We start from the raw sequence: 23,998 nt of genomic DNA, 5'->3' as shown, positions 1-23,998 counted from the left end.
GTGCGCAGGGCCCAGAGCGCAGCAGCGCAAGCTGTGAGCTCCCTGCCGTGGGGAGAAGGCAGGAGCTGCCCAGAGCAGGGCCCGGCACTGGCCACAGCTGGGAGAGCAGGTGCCACGGCTGCTCTCTGCAATGCACCACTTTGCAGAGGCACCTTTGGCACCAGGGTGCAGCGGGGCCCTGCATGCAGCAGCCAGGGAGGTGTCCCCATGCTGGGGAAGGTGTCCTGCCCTCAGCACCACAGGGAAGAGCTTGGCCCCATCCTCTTTACATTCTCCCTCAGCTATTTGGGCCTGTCGATAAAACCTCCTATCAATCTCTTCTTCACCCAAAACAGGCCCGGCCTGTTTATTCTTTCCTCATAAGAGGGATAATGTGTCCCTCAATCACAAATGCTCACCATTGGGATGGAACTTGTCGGCTGTATGCTGCTGGCTCCGGAGAGCCCAGGAGAGGTGAAACGGCCTCTCCTAGAGCAGAACGAGGGCCTCGGGTGCCTCCTAGGACAGAAGGAGAGAAGCCGGATGCAGTGTCTTTGGGCTGGAGAGCATTCCCCAGGGCAGCAGGACCTCAGCTCTACTGCACACCGAGGCGCTCCCAGCTGAATGCAAGAGAGGACAAGCTGATCCTCAGGAGAGCACACACTGCTCTCTGCATGGGAAGGGACCTCCCAAGGCCCTGCCTGAAAAGCAAGAACGTCACCAGCGTTTCCTTTGTAGCCAAGTGGATCCATCGCACAGAGGGGCAGTAGGACTCGCTGGGGTCGGGAGATGGGAGGGAGCGGGTGCTGCAGGGCAAAACGGCACAAGCAAGGCGGGAGACCAGGAGGCTGCGGGTAGATGAGCTCTAAGGCAGCACTGCCAGCCCAGCGGCGCGTGGCACACAGGGAGCAACTGTGTGCGCGGAGCAGCCTGCGTCACTGCGGGCAACACTGCAGCGACCACCCCTCGGGAACCAGCTGGCCCCGTTCTTGATGGACTCGTTCAGCCCTCTCTTCAGCTTCCCACAACAAAGCTGCCGTGGTTCTTCGGCCTCTGTGCCTGTCTCTTGCTTATGGATTCAGGCCCAGAGGGCAGCCTGACATCCTCCAAAAGCCACATTGTCCTGATGAGGGGCAGGATGTTCTCTCCTTCCAGCAGCCTGGAACACAGGAATAAGGGGCCAGGGAAAAGAGACAGAGGAGAGGATGGGGGCAGCTTTGGCCCAAAGCGCGCTCTCTTGAGATACCCCAGGGCAAGAAAAGGACCCTACACTCTGCAAAGCTCCAGCCCCAGCTGCGCTTCATCTGTGAGTGCATTTTGTGCACACTGAGGCCTTGTGCTAGTTTGCCCATGAGCCAGGCCACAAAATGTGCTGTGGGAAAGAGGACGGGTTCTGCCCCCATCCCCTGCAGCCCCTGCCCTGGCCTGCTGGCTCCAGGCTCCCTGCTCTTGGAGCCCTGGGCTCCAACCTGGGGTTCTATTTCCTTCCCGGTTAAGAGCTTCCCATCTACAAAGCCATTGTGTGGCACCAGCCCACACAGCATAGGAGCCTACACAACCTTGCTCCATTTTGTGTAGCTAAAACTACTGCTCTTAACTCTCCTACTTGGGCACTGCCTTCACTTTCTTCTATTACTTCTTCACCAGTGGTAATATTTAATGCATCAGCCTTTTATAGCCATTTACCATTTAAACTTTTTGCCGAAGCATCTCTAAACCACATGTTTTCTGTCGGTCTTCCATTGATGACAGATGGTACATTCAGAATTGATGAAGGTTTAAGAGCTTGTCCCAATGCTAATGGATCTGTTTTTATAGGCATCTGTGATTTGGGAACCTTAGTATGGCCTTCAGTTAGCTGCATGTTTTCTGCAACTCCTGATAGGTAGGCATACCATTTTGTGGTAGTGGGGTGTTGTGCAATTCCTTCTGGGGGAGCAGTCCCCTTTAGGATTGCTCCTAGTAAATGACACGGTCTTCTAGTTTGCACAGGTTGTCTTTGTTGTGTTTTCTCAATCTGTTTAACTGCTCAGACTAAGGATAAAAGTCCTTTTTCTTCCATTCAGAATGTTGTAGTTCCCTTTCTTTAAACGCAGTCAAGCTAAACAATAAATATCTTTTTGTTCTATCAGGGCTAGCCTCTAAGTAAGTTACAGTAAGTAACAGTAAGTTACTGTACCTCAGTAACAGTAAGTTATTTACTGTAACTTACAGCAAGTAGCATGTTCAGGGAAACCCCATTCAGCTGTAAGAGGGTTGTGGGGGTGTTCTGGTTCCAGTGACTGAAATGTTTCTAGTTCTCCACTGGGAGTTTTGACTGTCTCTTTGTGTTCTAATTCCCGCTTCCAAGGTTTGTCTTTCCTTAAGAGCGAATATAATGGACGGGCAATGATAGAAAATCCAGGTAGGTGCCTTCTCCACTATCCTAAAGTTCCCATCTATTGTTGTAATTCTTTCCTTGATCGGGGCATTTGCAGCTCTTCAGTTTTTCTTAAGGTATCTGCAGGAATCCCTTCACTGCCAGCTATCCACCAAGTCCCTAGGAATTCTACCTCTTTGCTTGGTCCCTGGCATTCCTCAGGTGGTACCTCAATGTCAGCTTCAAGTAGGATTTGCCATACTGCTGTGGCTACTTTCCCAACCTTTTGGGGAAAATCACCCCCAATTAGGATGCCATCTATGTACTGGCATATGCATTGGCATATGTATATGCATTATAAAATATAAATGGTCACATACTACTCTACCAGAAGCAATAACTGAAGGAAATGCTATTGCAGACAAATTGATGATGGCAGCAGTACTGCCGCGCAGTTTGGAGCAAGCCCGATTATCTCACCACTTCTTTCATCAAAATGCCTCTTCCTTACGTAAACAATTTGCTCTGTCCAGAGAACAAGCCACAGAAATTGTCTGTGCATGCCCTGATTGTCAATGTATTACACCAGTATCATCATACACAGGAGTGAACCCTCAATGTTTACGAGCTAATGAACTGTGGCAGAGTGATGTTACACATATATCAACATTTGGCCGTCTGGGTTATGTGCATGTTAGTGTGGATACCTTCCCAGGGTTTCTGGTAGCCACTGCACATACTGCAGAAAAGGCGCACGATGTGAAACGCCTCTGGTTAAGAGGTTTTGCCACTATGGACATTCCGAAAGGAATTCAAGTTGATGCTGGTCCTGCTAATGTTTCACAAACAGTTTCTGTCTTCCTACAAGACTGTGGTATACAGCACGTTACAGGTATACCGCATTCCCCCACTGGACAAGCCATTACTGAACATGTCCATGGGACTCTCAAGGCTATGTTAAATAAACAAAAAAGAGGAAATCCTATGGACAGTGTTACCCCACAGGAACAGTTAGACAAAGCATTATATGTGCTTAATGTTTTGAATCCTTCTGATCATCTGTTATTTACACCAGCAGCTGATCGACAATTCGAGATGGTGTCTGCAGTTGTGCCCCCATCAAAGGGATGGTATAAAGAATTGGGAGAACCACCAGGGAGAGGCTCCATAGAACTAATAACATGGGGAAGGGGATATGTGTGTGTTCTCCTTCCCACAGGTGCTCGCTGGTTACCAGCAAAAGATGCAAAGCCTCAACTGACGACAGAGCAGTCACAGCCACGGAAGAATTCCAGCCAAGTCCAGGAGTCAAAAACCATTGAGTTGTCGGAGTGAATCATGAATCATTTGTAAACATTTGGTGCAGCAGGGAATAGATGTAGTGATGTTTGCAATTCTATGCTTTTATGTATATTGATCTTAACCTATATAATTAAGAGTTTATGTTTCTATGTACGTTGATCTTCACCTATATCCTCTCTATATATAACCTATATATGTTCACTTTATTCATCAATGTCCTGGATGAAGGCACAGAGTGCTCCCTCAGCAAGTTTGCTGATGACACGAAACTGGGAAAAGTAGCTGATACCCCAGAGGGCTGTGCTGCCATCCAGAGGGACCTGGACAACCGGGCGATGAAAAGCCTCATGCAATTCAACAAGGCCAAGTGCAAGGTTCTGCACCTGGGGAGGAATAACCCCAGACACCAGTACAGGTTGGGGACTGACCTTCTGGAGAGCAGCTCTGCAGAGAAAGACCTGGGTGTCATGGTGGATGATAAGTTGACCATGAGGCAGCAGGGTGCCCTCGTGGCCAAGAAGGCCAATGGGGTCCTGAGGTGCCTTAAGAAGAGCGTCTCCAGCAGGTCGAGGGAGGTGATCCTGCCCCTTTACTCAGCCCTAGTGATGCCACATCTGGAGTATTGTGTCCAGTTCTGGGTTACACAGTCTAAGAGGGATTTGCAACTGCTGGAGAGAGTCCAGCGCAGGGCCACAAGGATGATCAGGGGCCTGGAACATCTGCCCTGTGAGGAGAGGCTGAGGGAGCTGGGCCTGTTCAGCCTGGAGAAGAGAAGGCTGAGAGGGGATCTGATCAGTGTCTGTCAGTACCTCAAGGGAGGGAGTGAGGAGGATGGTGCTGGTCTCTTTTCAGTGGTGGCCACCGACAGAACCAGAGGAAACAGCCAGAAACTAAAGCGTTAAAATTTCCACAGGAACTTAAGGAAAAAATTCTTAACAGTGAGGGTGCCAGAGCACTGGAATAGACTGCCCAGAGAGGTTGTGGAGTCTCCTTCTCTGGAGATCTTCAAAACCTGCTTGGATGCAGCCCTGAGCCATGTGCTCTAGGTGACCCTGCGTGTGCAGGGGGGTTGGACTAGATGACCTCTAGAGGTCCCTTCCAACCTTCAGCATTCTGTGATTCTATGATTCTATGTAAGGGGAAAGCTGGAGGGCAGGAGAGGCTTCACTGACTGCTGCGAGGAGTAGCAAGGGGTCAGGTTATTGGCTGCAGCCTGCTGCAGAGAGTGCGTACCCATCTCCTCTAAGAGGGGCACCCCAATCCCTTCACAACCTGCGTTTGCTGCTGCTTGGTTTGTCAAAGAAAAGACACGACACACGGTGAAGAGACACGAACGTTTCTTTAATGAGGCCTGTGCACAGAGCAGCCTGGCGTCAGGACGTGGCCGAGCGCCAGCAGCAAAGACTGACACCTTGCAGAGGGCAGTGCCGCCTCTCCCACGCCCTCCTCAGGCGGTCGCACAGGCCTTCCTGGGTGCCCGTGGATGCAGCCCCCTTCCCTGCAGCTCTCAGGATCAGCATGGTTTGGGTGGCCAGGGAAGAGATGGATGGGCTGCTGTCCTCCTGCAGGCCTTTCAGGGCTGACGGGGGAAGCACGAGCTCAGATGAAGCCCCCGTATCCCCACGGGCCCCAGGCCTCTCCTCCTAACACCACCCGTCCCACCCAGCTCTTGCCACAGTCAGGATGGAGCCAGGGGCTCTAATGGATTAGCTGGCTAATCCAGTTGCCCAGGAATGTGCCCAAGGTGCCTGAAATCTCTCTCCACTCTCCCCACACCACCCCTGTTCTGCTCCTCTCGGGCAGCAGAGCCCTCCTCACCTACACAGGGATGGGAGCTCCTTGGACAGGGTCTCTCTTTGTCCCCCCAGCCCCGTGTGACACCCCGCTTGCCCTCACTCACTCTCACAGATGACCTCCACCGTCTCCTTGCTCTGCTCCCCGCTGTGCTGCCCAGCATGCCCTAGGCACACACACAGCGCCCCATAAATCCTGCTCCTCAAAGCTGTTCCCCCCAGTCCTGCCCGCCTGGACAGGCACCCACCTCCCCTCGGGCAGGGCTCACCCCAGTCCCCTTTCCCCAGTGTAACCCGCAGGGCTCCTGCTGCGAGGGACTCCCACCAGCCCCACCGCTGCGGGCAGAGATGGCTGAGGGTGGCACGGAGCCTCCAGGCGCCCGGCGCTGCCTCAGGCACGCGGGGCTGCTGCAGTCACAGGGCTGCTTTTGCTGCCAGCGCAGCAGCCGAGGCTGAGGCCGAGCTGTCCCAGAACAGAGATGGAGCCCAGGGCTCGGGGCTCACCCAGGAACCGCACGGCCGCCTTGCGCAGGGACTCCTGGCTGCTCTCCAGGTAGGACAGGCTCTGGCGCAGGTATTCGTCCGCCCTCCTCCTGCCCCTGCTCCTGGCCAGCTGGGGAGAGCACAGGGCTCAGCGCACACCGTCCTCTTGCCGTCCTTCCCCCAGGAGCAGCCGCCTCCCCCTGCCACCACACTCAGGACCCCCCGCAGAGGCCGGGCAGCACCGAGCCAGCATTGGAGGCAGCGGAGGGCCGGCTGCTGCCCCACGCGCTGAGGGGCCCTCCTGCTGCAAGGCCCCGCTGGGCCAGGGGCAGCTTCAGCATCCCAGGGCTCAGCAAAGGCACAGGAGCCTGCAGAAGAGCCCGCAAGGGCTGCTCCTGCACCTGGAGCCACCAGCCACACACACGGGGCATGGAGGAGGAAAGAGCTGCTCCGGGCTGGGCTGCGGCCTGGGGACTGTCCTTACCAGGCACTTGCTGATCAGCCAAGTCTGCTGGCTCTGAGCCAAGCGCCTCAGCTCCTTCCACTTGAGGAGCTTGGCGGCAGCAAGGAGGGCTTCCTGAGCAGCCTGCACATGGGAAAAATGGAGAGATGCCACCGCAGCCCATGGGACAAGAGCCTGTGCCCTCCCACCCCCCTCCTCTTGACAAGACTCAGGGCATTTGCTGGCCCTTCATGGCAAGGGGCAGCAGCAGGGCACTGAATCTGCTTTGGGGTCCTTGGCCCCCCTCGCTGGGCAGAAACATGGAGCAAGCACCACCTGAGCCAGCCTGTCCTGAACAGGCAGCACAGCAGAGACTCCTGAGAGCTGCTGAGCTGCGGCCCAGGCCAGCAGGAGGCTGAAGGGCTGCAGCCCCAGAGACATCCAGGCAGGACTCAGCCAGGACCACCTCCCACAGCTATTCCCAACGTGGCTACTCAGCTCCCCAGCGTGCCCCATTGCTCAGCCGTACCTCGACCACGCTGGGGCTCTCATCCTGAAGGTGGAAGAGCAGTGGCAGCGTGCTCGTGTGCACTTGCTGCTTCATCTGCTCCTTTGCCCTGCCCGCTGCTGTCTCCACGAGCTTGCTGAAGAGCTGCATGGAGAGCTTTCGTGTGTGCTCGCGCTCCTGGTGGCAAGGAAGAGAGAGCTCCTCAGCACTGGCACCGCACGTGGCAGCTTCCTTCACAGGCTGCATTGGTGCAATGCAGCCCTGCAGCCAGGACAGCATGGGCAGCACAGGGCAGTATCCCAAGAGCCCCAGGCAGAAAGGCTCCTGGCAGCCTCCCACACACACCAGCCAGCCCCACGGCTCTGCCCCCTGCCTTACATCCTCAAAGAGGGGCAGGAGCTTCTCAGCCAGCTCTGGAGCCATGTCCGTGAGTGTTGGTCTCTCCAGGACACGGACCACACGGCTGAGCACGAGAAGGGCCTGGCTGCTCATGTCCCTGTCCTCGTCCTGCAAGTGTCTCATGAGCAGAGGCATCAGGACATGCATTTTTCTGACCTGTATGTGAGAAATACAAGTTCAATTAAAAAAAAAAACACAAATAAAAGGCTACCCTGGCACCTTATTAGACAGCAGCTTCCCTCAGTCTCACACCCTTTCAGACATGGCTTGCTAGGTGCTGGGCTGAGATCTGCAGCCCCCTCAGCTCCCGAGGCCCAGCAAAGTCCAAGCCAGCCTGTTCCCTGGCACCCAGCGCCCAGCTCACACAGCTTCCCCCAGTGATGCCCTGCTCACCATCTCCTGTCTGCTGCACAGCACGAGGAGGCTTCTGAGTCCCAGCTTATGCATTACCCTGCTGTGACTCTTCAGGGACACCACAGAGATTCCCAGGAAGACATCTTCATCTGCCTGAAGGTCACTGCAGGCCATAAGCTGCAATGCACAGCACAGAGAAGGTGGCAATGGCCGCAGCACTGCCTGTGTTGGACACCGCTGGATCCCAGCAGTAGCTCAGGGCAAGGGCAGCGGGCTCAGAGGAAGCCTGGCCAAGGGCAGCAGTGACTGCAGGGAGCCCCCGGGACCCCCTCCCTGCCTGGGGCCTCAGGACACAGCGCAGGGCACAGCCTTGGCCTGCTCCTCCCCTCCCTGCACCAGCCTCCTGTCCTCATGCTCTGGAGGAGCCCTTCAAAAGAGACGCGACACAAAGGAGGCATCAAAGACACGTGGGGACAAGAAGGAGCCCGCTGCAGAGGGGTGAAGGCCGAGGGGACTCATGGCAGAACACCCACTGCCCCACTTGCGCTCGTTGCCCTCCATCCCACTGCTGGGGCTAGCAGACAGCACTGGAGCTAGAAGCAGCCCAGAAGGGCAGTGCCCACACGAGGCTCACCTCCACCAGGAAAGCCATGGCAGGGATCTCCGTGCAGGGCTCCTCGCCCAAGAGCAGCACTGCCAGCTGTTGAAATAGCAGAAGGCGCAGCGCTCTTGGGCTCTTCCTCATCTCTCTGGCGGAGGGAAGAAGGCTCTGTGAGGCCTGAGCAGCCCAGGCAAAGCTCTCCTGAGCCTGCACCCTCACTGCCTCCCGTCACATCCCTCGGGCCACCACACACAGAACAAAGCCACCTTTGCGTGGAGAACTGGGCACCCCCGTGCGCTCTGAGAGCCACCCTGTGCACAGGGGCGAAATGCTGCGGCAGAGCAGGGAGATGGGGGCTCTCACCTGGCCAGCAAACCCACTCCCTGGTGATGGGTCTCAGCGCGCAGGAGCATATCCCAGCCGCCCTTCCTTGCCATTGCCAGCATCACGTTCTCGTAGCCGGCCCGGCACAGCAGTGCTTTCATGGTCTGCACTGCAAGCCTGTGTGCAGAGAAAACACCCGCTCACACTCGCAGCCCCGGCCCTGCCTGCAGCCCTGCCTGCCAGGGACGGCGGGGACGTGATGGAGCACCTCACGGGGCTGCTGCACGTGGACTCCTCCCTTCGGCATTTCCCCCACAATGCGTCCGACTCGTGCTGCTCCAGCGCTGCCATGAAAGAGCTTTGGAAGAGCAGCGCCAGCAGGAGCTGGGGGAAGAACGCCCCTAGCACGTGCAGGCAGTGGGGCTGGTGGAGGATCTCCTGGAGCGCACGCGTTGCCTGCAGAAAAAGCCCAGAGACAGCCCTTGCTGCGGACATGTCCCTCCTGTGCTGCTGGAGCTCGGGGACGAAACTCCTAGCAGTGCCCTGCGCCTTGGAGGGGCTGCCTGGCCAGAGCAGAGCCATGGCAGCTCCTGGGGCTCGGGTGCCACAAAGCCACCATGAGCCTTCCTGGGCAGTGAGGACATCCCCCTGGAGGGCTACACGTAGCCTGGAGGGCACCCTGGTTCCCCTGACTTGGCCCTGATGACGTTTCTGCTGCCTGGAACCCTAACGTGGCCCTTCCCCTAGTCCTATTCCCAGAGCAGGTTGAGCGCGTGCCACATGAAGCAGGGCGATGCAGAGGCGCAGGGAGACAGCCAGCCGCTCAGGCCAGCTCCGTGTGTCCGGGTGTGCAGAGGGCCCAAAGCAGGCCCAGCAGCCCAGCAAGCTGGCGCTGGCCAGGCCCTGCCAGCCGTAGCCCCCCTCCCACGCTGGGCCTGTGCATCCCAGGGAGGCCCCAGCTTGGGGCTGCATGGAGAAGGGCAGCAGGAGCCCTGCCTCTCGCCGCAGGGGCAAGGGCAGCCCGAGGGCAGAGCGGGGCTTCCCCCACAAACTCACGGCCAGGGAAGAGGCGGCCGAGGCCGCTGCCTCGGGCAGCCGCCAGTCCTGCAGCGCGCCGAGCAGCTCCTGCAGCACCGGCTCCGCGGCACCCGGCCTGGACAGCAGCACCTTCCACATGGCCCCGGCGGCGCTGCGGGACCAGAGCGCTTTGTCAGCGGCTGCCGCGGCTGCAGCCCCATGGCCTGCGAGGCCGCAGCCCTGTCCCTGCCCCTGCCCCGGCCAGCACAGACCTGTCACATGAGGGGCAGCAGCTCAGCAGGCTGGCGACCACCTTGTCTGGGCATGTGCTGCTCAGGAGGAGAAGAGCTCTGTCCAGGCTGAGCCGTGCAGATGCATCTCGCACGGCCAGGATGTTTTCCCATATGTTCTTCACGAGCCTTGGCGCCTGCAGCCCACATGGCAGAGTGTGAGGCTGCTGCCGCACTGCAGCCCTCTGCACAGCTCCCGTGGAGAATGCCTGCCCTTGCCACCGCTCTGGGCTGGCCACAGAGGCAGTTGGGTGCCTGGTACACGAGCACTCAGGGGAAAAACAAGCCCCCAAAGGGGCTGAAACCCGGCCGTGCCACACGCAGGCTACTCACATGCTCCAAAAGGCACGCGTCGTCCGTGACGAGCTCATCCAGCATGTGAGCAGCCGCCTGCGTGTCATAGCTGCTGCAGGCTCTCATGCCCCGGATGGCTACAAGGATGGCCTCTGCCTTCTCGTCTGGATGGAGGTGTTTCCCAAACATCTAGGGCACAAAAGAAGGCAGCCCTGAGGGAGATGTCACAGCCAGGCTCCCAACTGCGTTGCCTGGCTGAGCAGCGCGTGGCCCTGGAGAGCGACACGGGACAGTGCTGGCACAGCGAGTCCCTCCGAGCCAGGAGCCAGGGCTCTGCTGGCTGGGGTGACGGCGCTGGGATGGGGCTAGTGCCTGGGGTTAAGGTCCCCACCCGCTGCTCCTGCAGGGAAGCAGAGCTTGTGGGATGCACACAGGAAGCCCCTGGCTAGTCCTGGCCTAAGGAAAGTGCAAGCCCTCTCCTCAGCCCACCTGGCAGCCACCCCTCTCCGCGTCCACGTTGCAGGCTGACACCACAGCTGGAGGTCCCAGCCAGGGAGGTGCTCCTTACCCTGCTCATTTCCCTGGTGTCCTTGGACCGGGAAAGCCTCAAGGTGCCTGCGGTTTCCCACTCCTCTCGGAGCTCCTGCTGCCAGGCACTCTCCTGTGATGGCTCCCTGCCTGCACAGGAGGGGAAACACAGAACACAGCATGAAGGCTGCACAGCTGGACATGGCCCACGGAAGGCGTCAGGGACAAACCTCCCCTGGCAGGGGAAAAGGCCCTAGCAGGGAAGAGTGCGCAGCAGGATGCCCAGGGAGGTGCTGGACCTATTGCAAGGGGTGGGCGAGGGGAATTGCTTGCAACCACACAGGAATTCTTACTCTCTCCCTGCAGGAGGAACTCATAGAGGTGCCACAGGGCCTCTGCGGCCTCGTCGCTGCGCCCCTCATCCTTGCAGGCACCGCAGAGGGTGAGATGTCCCACCAGCTGCCCCAGGACCGGCACGCTCTTCTCCAAGAAGCTGCCACAGCTGGCACCGCCCACTTGGAAGCATTCCCGGACCTGGGAAAGGGAGGCAGTGCTGACACGAGGCCGGAGGGCAGCGCTCAGGATCAAAGCCCTGGGCCCACGCTCCTTGCAGGCTTGGATCCCAGCTGAGCCAGAGCCTTGGTGGCTTCCCTTGGAGGCAGCCTGGAGCTCCAGGACACGGCTGCATGCTGACAAGGGACAGGCAGTGGCTGCAGCTTGCCTGCACCACAGGCTCCTTACCGACACCAAAGAAGAGCTGGTCAGGAGATCCCCCAGCTTCACAAGGCGTCCCACAGCCCTCTCGTGCACAGCTGCTTGCTGGCACTCAGCATAGGGCAGTAGGAGCTGCAAGGAGAAAAGCTGCTGCTCTGTCCTGTGTCCCAGAAAATGCCTGGCCACATTTGTGCCTTGGAGCACCGGCAGAGCCCAGAGAAGGGATCTTGTGTCCAGAGTCCTTTGTGACTGTGGGGCAAATCTCCCAGATGGGCCTGATGTGACAGCAGGAGCCCATGGGGGTTGTACTGAGTGCAGGAGCGGGTTGAGGAAGAGCGGATGCTGGTTGTAGCCAAGGGACACTGGGCTCACACAAGAGAACTGTGGGGATCCCAATTCCCATGCGGGAGCTTGTCCCCTCTCAGCACTGGGCTCTCTCCAGCCGCTGCTGGACAACTCCCCCCATCCCAGCACAGGGCCTGGAGCTGGCAGCTCTGCTCCTGGCAAATAGCAGACCTGCAGGATGGTCTTCATGTCCACCACGCTGGAGGAAGGGCTGCCGAGCATCAAGGCCTTCAGCATGCTGTCCATGGCGTCCAGCAGCTGCAAGGGGGACAGAGGGTTGAGGCGCTTCTTCCCCATTGCCCCACAACTGTCAGAGAGGGCTTTGAATTCCTCCTGTGCCAGCGGGGCATGTAGAGTAGTGCTGAGGGCAGGAGAGCCCCCAGGCCAGGGGAGCTGCTGCTGCTGCTGCACAGGGCGCAGCCTGGGGACACTGCCCATGGCCCTGGGGACACTGCCCATGGCCCTGGGGACACTGCCCATGGCCCTGTCCAGGGCAAGGGGGACAGGGCAGGGGCGAGGGAGAGGCAAGCGGGGAGCCTGCCCTGAGCCTCACTTCAGCAGCCAGCACCCACCTGGGAGTAGAGAGCAGCATCCAGGTGCTCCCGTGGAGGCAGGGAGAAGACGCTGGAGAAGCAGGCTGCCAGCAGGCTCTCCAGCTCGCTCTCCAGCAGCAGCCCGGCTTTGCTGCAAGCAGAGAGGGACCTTTCAGTCCGTGGGGCTGGCAGCAGCCAGCAACACCCGTATGTCCTTGGAAGGTGGATGCACCCAGGGCTTGGGAGGCCCAGGAGCGATAGCGACGTCAAGTGGGGAGGGAGCCCCATAGAGAGTCACCTCTTCTCGCCAGCATGCTGTCCAGGGACAGGGGACACAGCGGGCAGGGGGGCCCAATCATCTCCCCACCTCCTGCCTCACCCCTGGGGAAAGGCCCGCACCCATGGGAGAGCTCCAGGGCCCTCTCTGCTCTCCCGACTCCAACCCTCTCTGTCCCACTGGATGCCAATGGGAGACTCCCTCAGGACAAGGGAAGGCTCCCTGCAGGACTGGGGCCCTCTGGGGTATCTGCTGGGGAGGCTGTGGCCAAGCCAGGCTCTGGGGCAGCTACCTCATGGCACTGATGCTGAGCATGACCTGCTGCCGCACAGCCGTGCCCAGGTGGTTCCTGGGCTCCTCTTGCAGCAGCACCTGGGGAGCACAAGCGGGAAGGCTCCTAGGGAGCTACCAGGGCACCACAAGTGGCTGTGCCCACCAGTCAGGACCCCACACCTCCCCACGCTCACACAAGCCCCTTCTGCTTGCAGAGCTGGGCCGGTGCCCTCCTGAACAGGCCTCTGGGAGTCCCGCGTGCCCTCACCTCCAGCGCCTCTGCCAGCTGGGATTTGCACTGCCACAGCTCCTGGCGCAGCAGCAGAGCAGGCAGGCTAGGCGAGCAGGACGCTGTGCAGAGGGTGCAGATGCAGGCCAGAAACTGCAGCTTCTGGGCCTCTTCCTGCTGCAGGAGCAGAGGGACAAAGAGAGAGCGTAAGAGGGGCAGGTGCACGGCCAGCAGCACCAGCGCATGGCAGGGGCTGCAGCGACACGTGGGCGCCTGCGAGGGAGCAGCCCCCAGCGCCAGCAGCCACGTGGGGCCGTCTGAGTGTGGAGCGCCCCGAGGGAGCCGGCAGGAGAGGCCGGGCAGCCCCGAGCGGGACGGCGACACTCACCTTCCCTCCACGCCTGAGAAAGGCGCGCACGCGCTCCAGGGCTTCCTCTGCCTCCTCTCCGGGCAGATCCGCACCGGGAGCTGATGGGGAAAGAGAGCGGGCAGAGCTGCAGGGCTGCCCGGAGCTGCAGGAGGCAGCGGAGCGCTCTGCCCTGCGCACGCTGCTGCCGGCCGCACAGCGAGAGCTCGTGGCCCCCGGCGCGGCCAGCGCTGCCCCCGCACTCACCCGACGGCACCTCCTCGGGTGCGTGGCTCGAGTGGGGCTCCAGGTCGCACATGCTCGCTGCAACCGCCCCATCCTCCTCCTCCTCAGCAGCCACCGAGCGGTGGCCGGGGAGTCGCTCCGCCATCCTGGCCGCGTGGCCAAACTCCGCGGAGCTGCCCGGGGGCAACGGGGAAATTCCTGGGTGCTCAGGGGGCTTTTTGGCCAGCACCTTCGCTCCCGTCCTCTCCCGCTGCCGTCGTCCCGAACACTGCGGGCCGAGCCCGCCGGGCCAGGATGTCACAGCAGCGCAGTCACAAAGGGCCCCGCTGTCACCTGCGGCCACCTGTGACCCCGCTGGGGAGGGGCAGCGGGTGTCCCCTCGGGGCGCACACCTGTGGGGTGGCTGCAGCAGGCTGGAGACCTTCTTGCCCGGGCACATGCTGCTCGGCAGCAGAAAGGTCCGTGCCCGGCCACGCAGACGTGTCCGTGGCAGTGTGGATGTTTCTCCACGCGCTGCACCAGCCTTGGCACCTGCAGCCAGGATGGGCTGCTGGGTGTGGGGCTGCCACCAGGCCGCAGCCACCTGCACAGCTCCCACCGCCAGCGGCAGCCCTTGCCACCCCTCTGGGCTGGCCTCGGAGGCTGCTGGGGGCCTGATATTCTGGGCACCAGCTTGAATGTCAAAGTTTCTGAAGAGACAGGTCAAAAAAAAAAAAAAAAAAAAGGGGGGGGGTAGGAGTGGATTTTCAACCCTGGCTAAATAATCCAAGAAACTGAAGACCCACCAGCTGACTCTTCCATGCATGTGTTGAGAATGCTTTAGAATCACAGAATGCTTAAGGTTGGAAGGGACCTCTAGAGGCCATCTAGTCCAACCCCCTGCACACGCAGGGTCACCTAGAGCATGTGGCACAGGGCTGCGTCCAAGGGGGTTTTGAAGATCTCCAGAGAAGGAGACTCCACAGCCTCTCTGGGCAGCCTGTTCTGAACACAGATAAACAGGCATTTATACTACCTACCTGCGTTCTGCATCCCCAGAAGGACCTGCTGCCTGGGAGTCATAACCAGGTTAGTTGGTGCCCTCGTGTACTCGAAATACAGCCAGAGATCAAACACGGCATTCAGGCTGAACAGAGATGCAATTGCAAGTTCTAGAATAAAGAAAAAAGGTTTTATAATGCTAGATGGTATGACCATGAGTAATAACTTATTTTTAATATTAAAAAACAGCTTTAAAATACATAAACAACTGTTCTTGTAAGTGCCTCTGAGGACAGAGGTAAGGCTTCTTCAGGGGTTATTTTATACAAGAACCAGTTCAGACCTTTCTACATTAAAATTCATTGATATGGCTAGAACTCATTTATGGCACTATAATGCCTATTTGTCAAAGTGCAAGGTATTTTCCAGGCAGAACACAAACTCTACAAGGAAGTTTCACACTCCTTTGCAAGGCTCTTCCACCAAACCTTCTGTCCCTCATCTTCACATTTGCCTTACTCCTCCTCCTTTCCATCCTCCAAGAGGATTTGATAGAGCTCCTTCGGAGTCTACTCCATTGAAAGGAACTTTCATGACCTGGAAATGTCACGCAGCCTCACAACAGGGCCGCCAAGAGACTCCTCCCTGTCACTACACTGAGGAAATTCCCACAGCTTTAACAGGGGTAAAATAAAATAAAATTAAGTTCTGCCTTTCTTTTTCCAAGCTGTCTTTAAAACAACTTCCCCAGGAAGAAAACAGAAGCACGAAATAGTCCCCTCTCCCCAAACTCATTGACGGGCAGTGACAACTCACCAATAAACCAGAGAGGCCAGAAGGGGATATTGTAGTATGTGCTGAGAAGTTTTCCAGTCCTGGTGAGGAAATACAATAAAACAGGAAAAGTTACCAACGGGCAGCAATGGGGTTCTGGGAAGTACCGAGGCCTGCACAAGGCAGGATGTTTTCCGTAACGCAGTCACATTCGCAGCCAACATACATGTCCACGCAGATCATGCCGGCAGTGCAGATATTCAGGAGCCCCCAGGCCCAGAGCACCTTCCGCTCTCCAGCCTCTCTCCTCATCCTCATGCTCCTCTCAACCTGTAAAAGTGACTTCAGCGAAATAATGGGGCTTTGGGGGAAAAAAGGGAAAAAAACAGCTAAAGATGAGGGGGAAATGGAATAAAAAGGCTCAAAAACAGACGGGGAAGGAAAGAGAAAAGCTGAAAGAGGGAGAAAATGAAGGAAAAAGCTAAAACAACGAAAAATATAAAAGAGGAAAAAAACATGAAAAAAGATAAAAGGTAGAGCCAAAGAGAAAACTAAAAGAGAGAGAGAAAGGAAAGAAAAAAAGTTAAAAGGGGGCAGAGAATGAAGGAAAAAATAAGGTAAAAGAGGGAAAAAATAATGAAAACAGTTAAAAGGGGTAAAAACAAAGGAAAAAATGTAAAAGGGGTAAAATAAGAAAAAAGGATAAAATGCATGAAAACAAACGAAAAAAATTAAAGGGGGACAAGGATAGAAGAAAGCTTATAGAGGAGAAAAAAAGATAAAAATGCAAAAAAAAAAAGGAGAAAAAAGCGAAAAACAAACGAGGGGATGGGATGGGATGGCATTGGGCGGGATAGGGTGGGATAGGATGGGACGGAACGGGATGGGCTGGGACAGGACAGGACAGGACAGGATGGGACAGGACAGGGTCCCCCCGCAGCTGCCGCCCTCACACAGCTGGTGCCAGGGGGCACTTCCAGCTGTTAACTCCTTCCTTCACAGAATCACAGAATCCTTAAGGTTGGACGGGACCTCCAGGGATCACCTAGTCCAACCCCTGCACACGCAGGGTCACCCAGAGCACGTGGCACAGGGCTGCGTCCAAGCGGCCCTTGGAGATCTCCAGAGACGGAGACTCCACAGCCTCTCCGGGCAGCCTGTTCCCGTGCTCCGTCACCCTCACTGCTAATACGTTTTTCCTTAAGTTTGCGGAACTTTCGCTGTTTCAGTTTGTGGCCGTTTCCTCTCGCTCTGTCGGTGCCACCGCTGGGCAGAGGCCGCCCCCTCCCCCCGCCGCCCCCCCCGCCCCAGGAGCGGCGCCGCCACGTGGGGGGGGGTGCGCGCATGCGCAGTGCGCTCTGCCGCGCTCGCTGCTGCCCCCGCGTGTCGGGGCGGAGGCGCTGCAGGAGCGGGGCGCGTGCGCGTGCGCAGTGCGGTCGGCGGCCCCGCGTGGCGCGCGGCACATGCGCAGGGCCGGCAGGTGCGCGGCGGCGGCGGGAGCGCGCGGGAAGGGCTGCCTTAGTAGAGGTGTTGATTGAGCAGACATTGGAAACGGAGCGATGTGTTAGCTGGTAAAGTGTCTTTCGTGGACGTGTTCATGTTCATTTGTGATTCCCAAATGCAGAGGACGGAAGCGTGTCCGAAGAGGATGTCCTGTGTGCAGCGGGTGGGAGCGTTTCTGCCGTTGCCGTTGCCCTGGGCTCAGTGCGGGCTCAGGGCCGACCTGCCGGCAGCCCCGGTGGAGCGGAGTGAGCTCGGCCGTGGGGCCACAGAAGTGGCCACCAAAGTAAGTTTGCTCCAGCAGAGAACGGGGCTGACACAGATCCGAGCAGCAGCTCCGTGGTCAACAGGGCTGTTTTCTGAAAAAAGGCAGAAGGAAACATTTGGGGGGAAACATTCCTTTTCTTAGAAGGCATATTTTTTGAGGGAATTTTTGAACTGGGAATGGGAAAATGGTTTTGAGGAAAATTTTTGGAGGGATGTTGGGAGATAATGATTTTGGGGTGGGAGGGAAGTTATTTGGGGGAAGAATTTTGGTGGGGATTTTTTTGCTTTTTCCTGAGAATTGGGTCTAAGAAAAAGCTCCTAATGATTGGCCATATAAAGGCAATATAAATGATATAGGCTCTATAAATAATAATTTGAAGCAAAGAGATCAAATTTTAGAGATGGCATTTCTATGGCTTTGTTTAGTATTCCCAACATCTAAAGCAGGCTCCACTTAAGTGAATGTAGCAAAATAATTTTGGAGAAATATATAACTCTCCTTAAATTTATTGGTGTGTACTAGGCAAATATCCGAATTTGGGTATTTTTTTTTTCCCCTTTGGTATTACTCTTATCAAAGAGAAGCCAGTAACTGCTGTTCTTCTTCTTGTGGCCCAAATCAAAATAAAAGCTTTCTCATGGTTCTTTCTTGCAGTAGTAAGGGAGCGGTATGTTCTTGCTGAAGTGAGTGGAATTGTTGGAATGAGTGTCCAGGCAGTGACATTAAGGAGGAGACCCAAATGTGTGATCTGCTGAAATGAGGGCTGGGGAGCAGCATTGCTCTGGTGAGGAAGTAGACGGTGTTTCCAACCTCTGGAGTTAGTGGAAGAAGTTCCCTGTCCTTGTCCTTGAATTACTAAATCCCATGTCTCAAAAATTCTCATGAAGAAAAAGGTAATGAAGACCTTTTGAGTTTGGACATCCTTCAGTGTTCTTTAAGTGTTTCCTTTAGTAGGTCTGGGTATTACTTTGAAAGAAAAAGTAGAAAAAATACCGATGCTTCCTCTTGCAAAGCTGGCACAACTGCATTGTTTAAATAGCCATGTTGAGGGTGTTAGTAATCTTAGAGCCTTGAGTCACTTTGTTTTTCCTTTACAGAGCTCCTATAGCCACCAGTAAATTCTGCTGGGAGGATCCGTCGGGGAGATTTCCTACAGAAGGGATGAGGGCAGACAGCTTTGGGAACGGGAGGAATGCGCCATTGTGGCCTGCTCAGTGCCAGGACGCAGCTGGGGCCTTCGCTAGCGGCGTTTTCATTTTCGCATGGCCCAGTTTGAGCTGCTGCTGCCAATGCCAAAGGAAGTCGTGCAGGTGGAGCACCGCCAGCTCAGCAGGGCCGGTCAAGCAAAGAGCAGGAGAGAGCAGGTGAGAGCCGGGCACGGCTTGGTGGGGGTCAGGCCCCAGCCCACGGGGAAGAGGTTCTTCCAGGTCTGCAGTGGGCATGGGAGGCAGGGGCTCCCCTGAGAGTGGGCCGAAGAACTGGATGTGTTAATTTTAGAGAATCTCTTGGCGAAAGTCATCTCTCTTTTCCTGTTAAGGTAAGGTGTAAATGGGTGCGTGCTTTGGGAAGAGCTCCTGTTAGTGTATTTGGTGAGGGGGCTTAATTTCCCTGCCTAGCCGAGGTGTCCGGCCTCGGGGAATTCTGTGTGGGTGGGCGAGCTCAGCTCAGCACTTTTCACGCACATACAAATGTAAATGCAGTGTTAAGAACTCCTATTTTCAGTGTGCCAGGTTAAAGCACAATAAATGATCCTCTTGTCTTTTATGCCTAATGCTTTGAGGAGCAAAGGTTTTATCAGCATTTTCAGAGCACTCACCTTTTTTAGTCCTCTCTCAGTATAGGTTAGCATAGATCCGCTCATACCCTCTTTGGCAGAGGCAAGATTACCCCTCATAGGCTTATTCTCTACTCATTGTCTATGTAAAAGAGGTATCAGCTGCCACGATGGGAAAGTACCACTGAGGTGGATACAAGAGCAAAATTCAGGAGAAAAGCAGAACATAGTCCAAAGCAAGTGTCTGAGTGTTAAGAAGTCCTTAAAACTTACTACCCAATTTAGGCAAGAACGACTAATTAAGTTAAACATGGAGGAGCATTTATTTGAAAAGTACATAGCACAGAGTAAAATAAGTGTGAAATACAATATCCCGCCTTGCTCATCTAACAAGATAAACAGTATTTTTTCCCATTTATTATTCTGTTTGTGAGCCCCAAATGTCGGTGATGTCTCCTGTGATCCTGAAATCGGTGGAATTGTGTAAAATTTCCCAATATTTGCTCCCATCTTAGACCTCGTGACCTTTAAAAAACCAGAAAGCAACAATAGTGACTTGAAACCTAACCTGAGATACTGGAACTAGTCTTTCTTTTCTTGGCATATGCTGTGAAGTTTGTCTGCAATATAAGTGAAGGGAAAGATTTTCACAAGCTTACAGTGCATCTCTCCCATTTCACCTTCAATCTCCGTCGCAATTCCAGAATAATTTTCCTGGGTTGGCCACGCAATGCTTTGACAATATTTTGGCAGAATTGCACTGAGGGCTGAGAAAAACAGGATTTTTAGGGGTTGGCAAAGTAAGGCATTCTTCAGAAGGGTGACGGCAGATGTAAAAAGCCACTGGCGTGAGGTCTCATAGCCATAAGACAGGCCATAGAAGACGATGAAAAATGATGTTAGCCCCATGGCAACAATAATGAATGTCCAGGAGAAGGAGACACATCTCCGGCATAAAACTGAGTGCGATGGCTTGCGAAAGAGCAGGGGGCCAGTGCTTTGTATTTTCTTCTGCCTCTGAAAGTTGTCCTCTTCTGGTGCCTTGAGAGATTCTTCCTGGTGATACTTAAATGAGGCAGTTATGAGCATGTGTAGGGGAATGGTGATGAAAGCCCTTTCAGCTGCTAATGTTATTGATTTGCAAAAGCTGGTGGGCGCTGGGGATTCTTCCCTTTTGTCAACATTGAAGAATATAAAGTTGACAAGCAGCTCTAGGAGCAGTGTGGCCAAAGTGCATGATAATCTTTGGAGCCTGCTGAAGGTGCCAGTGCCAGTGTGAGCAAAAAGTGAGAACCACAGGTGAGCATCTCTGAGGTTTTCTGCAAGCTTAATCCAAAAATAGTCAATTCTGCTGAGCCGTGCATTTGGGTTCATGGCAAAGAATGTCCTTTTGAAGAAAAAGTTAGGTAGGTTGCGAGAGTCCTTCTGGATGTGCTGCCACCTGTGTTAGAAAATGTGCAGGCTTTTAATGCTGAAAAGGCTTTGAGGTCTAGTTAGTCCTATGAGTAAGTGAAACATTAGGGAAGAGTCTTTGGATTTTTCCTGTTTCCTGAGATACTGCTGAGAGCACTCTTAAAGACTTCCTGGAATTCCTTTGCCACAGCTAATTGCAGTGTTGGGTGAAGAGTCCATCTAGCACCCACATGGTCAAATGTCTGCTTTTAATATTGGAGCAGTTTGAGAACAGTAGAGCGTGTGACATCTCAATCAGTGTTTTGTAACCTGTTAAGAAGGTGCGTTGGCCTGATGCGATATTGCATTTTATCTTGATGGGATGTGCATGTTCTTCCTTTACATAAGGTCTGTGCATAGGTTGGGTGGGCGGTTAGTAGCTGTCTTAAATGCAGGCGCTTGGTGGATTTATGTGTCAGATTATGGGGCCTGTGTGCTACCTGTGGTCTTGATTTCATCAGAAGCAAAGCACGCTTTTCTTTTGTTGTGTCACTACTTGCGAAGAGGTGACTAGCCCAACATGGCATTGTATTGCATTCAGGATGGTTCTGGGCTTGCAAGGTTCATAACATGGGGAAATCTTCTACCTTCTAAAGTGTGTCTGCTCTTCCAGCACTGCTAACTCTATTTAATTGATTCTCCTGCATGATTGTTACTCCGTAAGGGTTTTAGATGGCTCTTCACATTTTCCTCCCAGCTTTTTCTTGCTCCTTTTTTTAACCATGGTGGAAGCACACCTAAAGGTAAAAAATGAGAAAAAAGTGACAGCTCGTGAAATGAAGGGCCTTGTGTATGAACAGCTCCATACATTCTTTAAATTTCTTATCAACCAAAAGATTAGAAACAAGCTATTTTTACATGAGAATCTTCAGGTAAGAAGGCTTCAGCAAGGCCTGTGCATGCGTTTATGCACAGGTGTCCCTTTGTCTTCCCAGCAATATGGGAGTCTTTCAAGCAATTTCATCCAGATGTAACCAGAAGCTTGTGGACTCCCAGATGCGACCTTCATGCAAGGCTTGTGAATTAAAGTGGCTGTCTGAGAAGAGAAGGGGAAACCTCAGAAGCCATCTGCCACATGGCTACTAATGCCAGCCATGAGTAGAGAGCAAAAAAATAATAATAATAATAAAAAAATCTCTCTTTCAGAGAGCAATGCTAAATACTCCAGCTGCAGGGCAAACCTCCAGCCAGTCAGCTCTTTCTACTCAACACTGGAAAATCTACCACCAGACATAAACTGCATAACCCCCTAGAATGTAAGTTCTTCCACTTGCCGGCTTGCCTTAAAGAAGCCAGGATCTCCATCATCCTACTAAGCTAACTCTTACCTGAAAATAAAGTTTCTCTTTTCCTCTTTTGGCTTGCTTACTTTTGAGCTTGACTTGCTTGTGCGAAAAGCTACTTTGAGACAGGATTGCTGTGGCAATGCCTGTTTCTCCAAAACACAAACGAGAAAGAGGGAACGGCTGGGCAGTTTCCTTCTGGAAGTGCTTCTGTGGCAGCCTCCTGTTCCCAAGCAGGGGACTTGTTGATGCAGGTTTGAAAGCAGTGTTTGGAAGTGCCTGCTGGTGGGCTGGGGGCTTTATTTCACCCTGTGCTCTGCAGTGATGGGCCTGACAGTGGAGGGGCCACCTCTGACTGCTGTGTAATGGCACATGAGTGACAACAGCCGATTGCTGCTGGGCCTTCCAGCCCCACTATGGGTTGTGGGAGCTTGTGGGTGCTGAGAGGGAAAGGGGCTGGAGGGAAGTGTTGGCAGAGAATGTCCTTGGTGGGTGCTTTGGGGGAAGCTGGGGCAGGCTGGGTGGGTTTGTTCCCATTTCTGGTGACGATGGACCCTCCTGGTGCCGCAGAGGGGCTGTGCAGCTCTGCCCGCGCGCTGCTGGCACCGACAAACCGTGCGGCAGGGGGTTCTCCCTGGCACCTGCAGCTGTGCCAGGGCAGCAGTGCAGCAGAGCAGGGCTGCGGGGCAGCAGATCTGCTCATCCGCTGCCATGGGCTGCTGCCAGGGGAGAGCGGAGCTGGCTTTGCTTTGGGATCCTTCACTAGTACCCCCCAGGTTCTTCCCAGTGCTCCCAGTGACCCTGGTGTCCCCAGGCACCTGGCAGTGGCCCCCTAAGCTCAGTGCCTGCAAACCCCCTCCCTCCAGTGCCTCTGCTCTCCACTGTCCCCAGGCAGCACCACGCAGGGCCCGCATCCCCAGGGAGGCCAGGGCCGTTGCCGCACCGCACACAGCCCCACACGGACAGACAGTGACTCTCCTCTCACAGGGACACGGCTTTATTTGCCTCCTGCTCTGCACTGCTGGGCTGCCCTGGCGCAGAGCTCTGCAGCTACTGCCTGTCGAGCACGGGGCTGCTCAATGCGCTCCGGCCTCCAGTGAGCTGCAAAGACACCGACGTTGAGGGGAGCAGCGTGGGCACAAGGCCCCTGATGCCTCACGGTGCCCAGCTGGGGTGTCTTCCCTGACACAAACCCAGGGCCACACAAACCCCCATCCCCAAGCGCCCTGGCTTTTGGCACCCACGGAACCTCTGGGCACCTCGCTAGACAGGCCCCACTGCTGTAGCCACGTGGCTGGGGCTGTGTCCTGGAGCAGGCCTGGCATGGGGACATGGCCACCAGGGCACGGGCATGGCCACAGCTCCGACCTGCCCCAGAGACGGGCCCTGAACCCAACCCGGGGCCTTGGCCAGGAGCAGCGCCTCAGCCCCCCACTGCTGCTCACCCAGGACGTGGACGGCTGCCGCCTGCGGTGCCTGGTGGCTTCCCATGCAGCAGCTCCAAGATGTGCTCAGGAGCCGCTCGAACAGCGCGGGGCAGTCTTGGGCCTGCGACAACACACACTGCAGGCAGCAGGAGCTCATCCCCATCTCCAAGAGCCCCCTTTGCTCCCCTCTGCCCAATCGCCTGCCCACCCATGGCCAGTCCGGAGGCGACCCCATGACATGGGAGTCACGGGGTGGGCAGCCAGCACAGGGACACAGCCCCAGCGCACAGCTCACTCACCAGGTGTCTGCAGACCTCGTCCTGTGTCTCCTCTGCGCTCAGCCCAACACTGATGTTGAGACGCCTCCGCAGCCTCTTCGACCCCAGAAATGGGGCGCACAGGTGCAGGGTCACCTTGCAGGCCTGCAAAAGAGCCCCAGGCCCTGTCATGGGGATGCTCTGCACCTGCCCGGGCACTGAGGAAGGAACCTTGCCAGCAGGGCAGCATCACCCAGGGCCCGTGGAGACTCCTGCAGCCCCATGCAGAAGGCAGCATGTGCCCCCATGGCTCAGCCAGCTCCACGGGGCTTTCTGTGGGGTGCCTGGGGCTCTTACATTGCACACAGCCGGGGACGGGTCGCGAAGGTGCAGCACCAGGCTGGGAAAGGCCTCCTCCACCTCCCTGCTGAAAAACGATCTCCTCCTCGATGCAGAGGAGGCCAGGGCGCCATAGAGGCCGAAGGCCGAGCAGCGCAGCTCCTCTTCCTCCTGTGACGAGAAAGACCGTCGGGCAGGCTGCCAGCACACACTGCTCGGCACCCGCGCGGCGCTGCCCACAGGGTGGGTGACCGGCGACGGCTGCCCCCTGCCAACAGCAGCCCGCAGGGGACGGCAACCCGCGTGG

The sequence above is a fragment of the Tinamus guttatus genome, unplaced genomic scaffold, assembly GCF_059628265.1.
Source record: "Tinamus guttatus ecotype Peru unplaced genomic scaffold, ASM5962826v1 Tinamus_guttatus_pri_ptg000068l, whole genome shotgun sequence".
Classification (NCBI taxonomy): domain Eukaryota; kingdom Metazoa; phylum Chordata; class Aves; order Tinamiformes; family Tinamidae; genus Tinamus; species Tinamus guttatus.
This window is presented reverse-complemented; position numbering follows the sequence as displayed.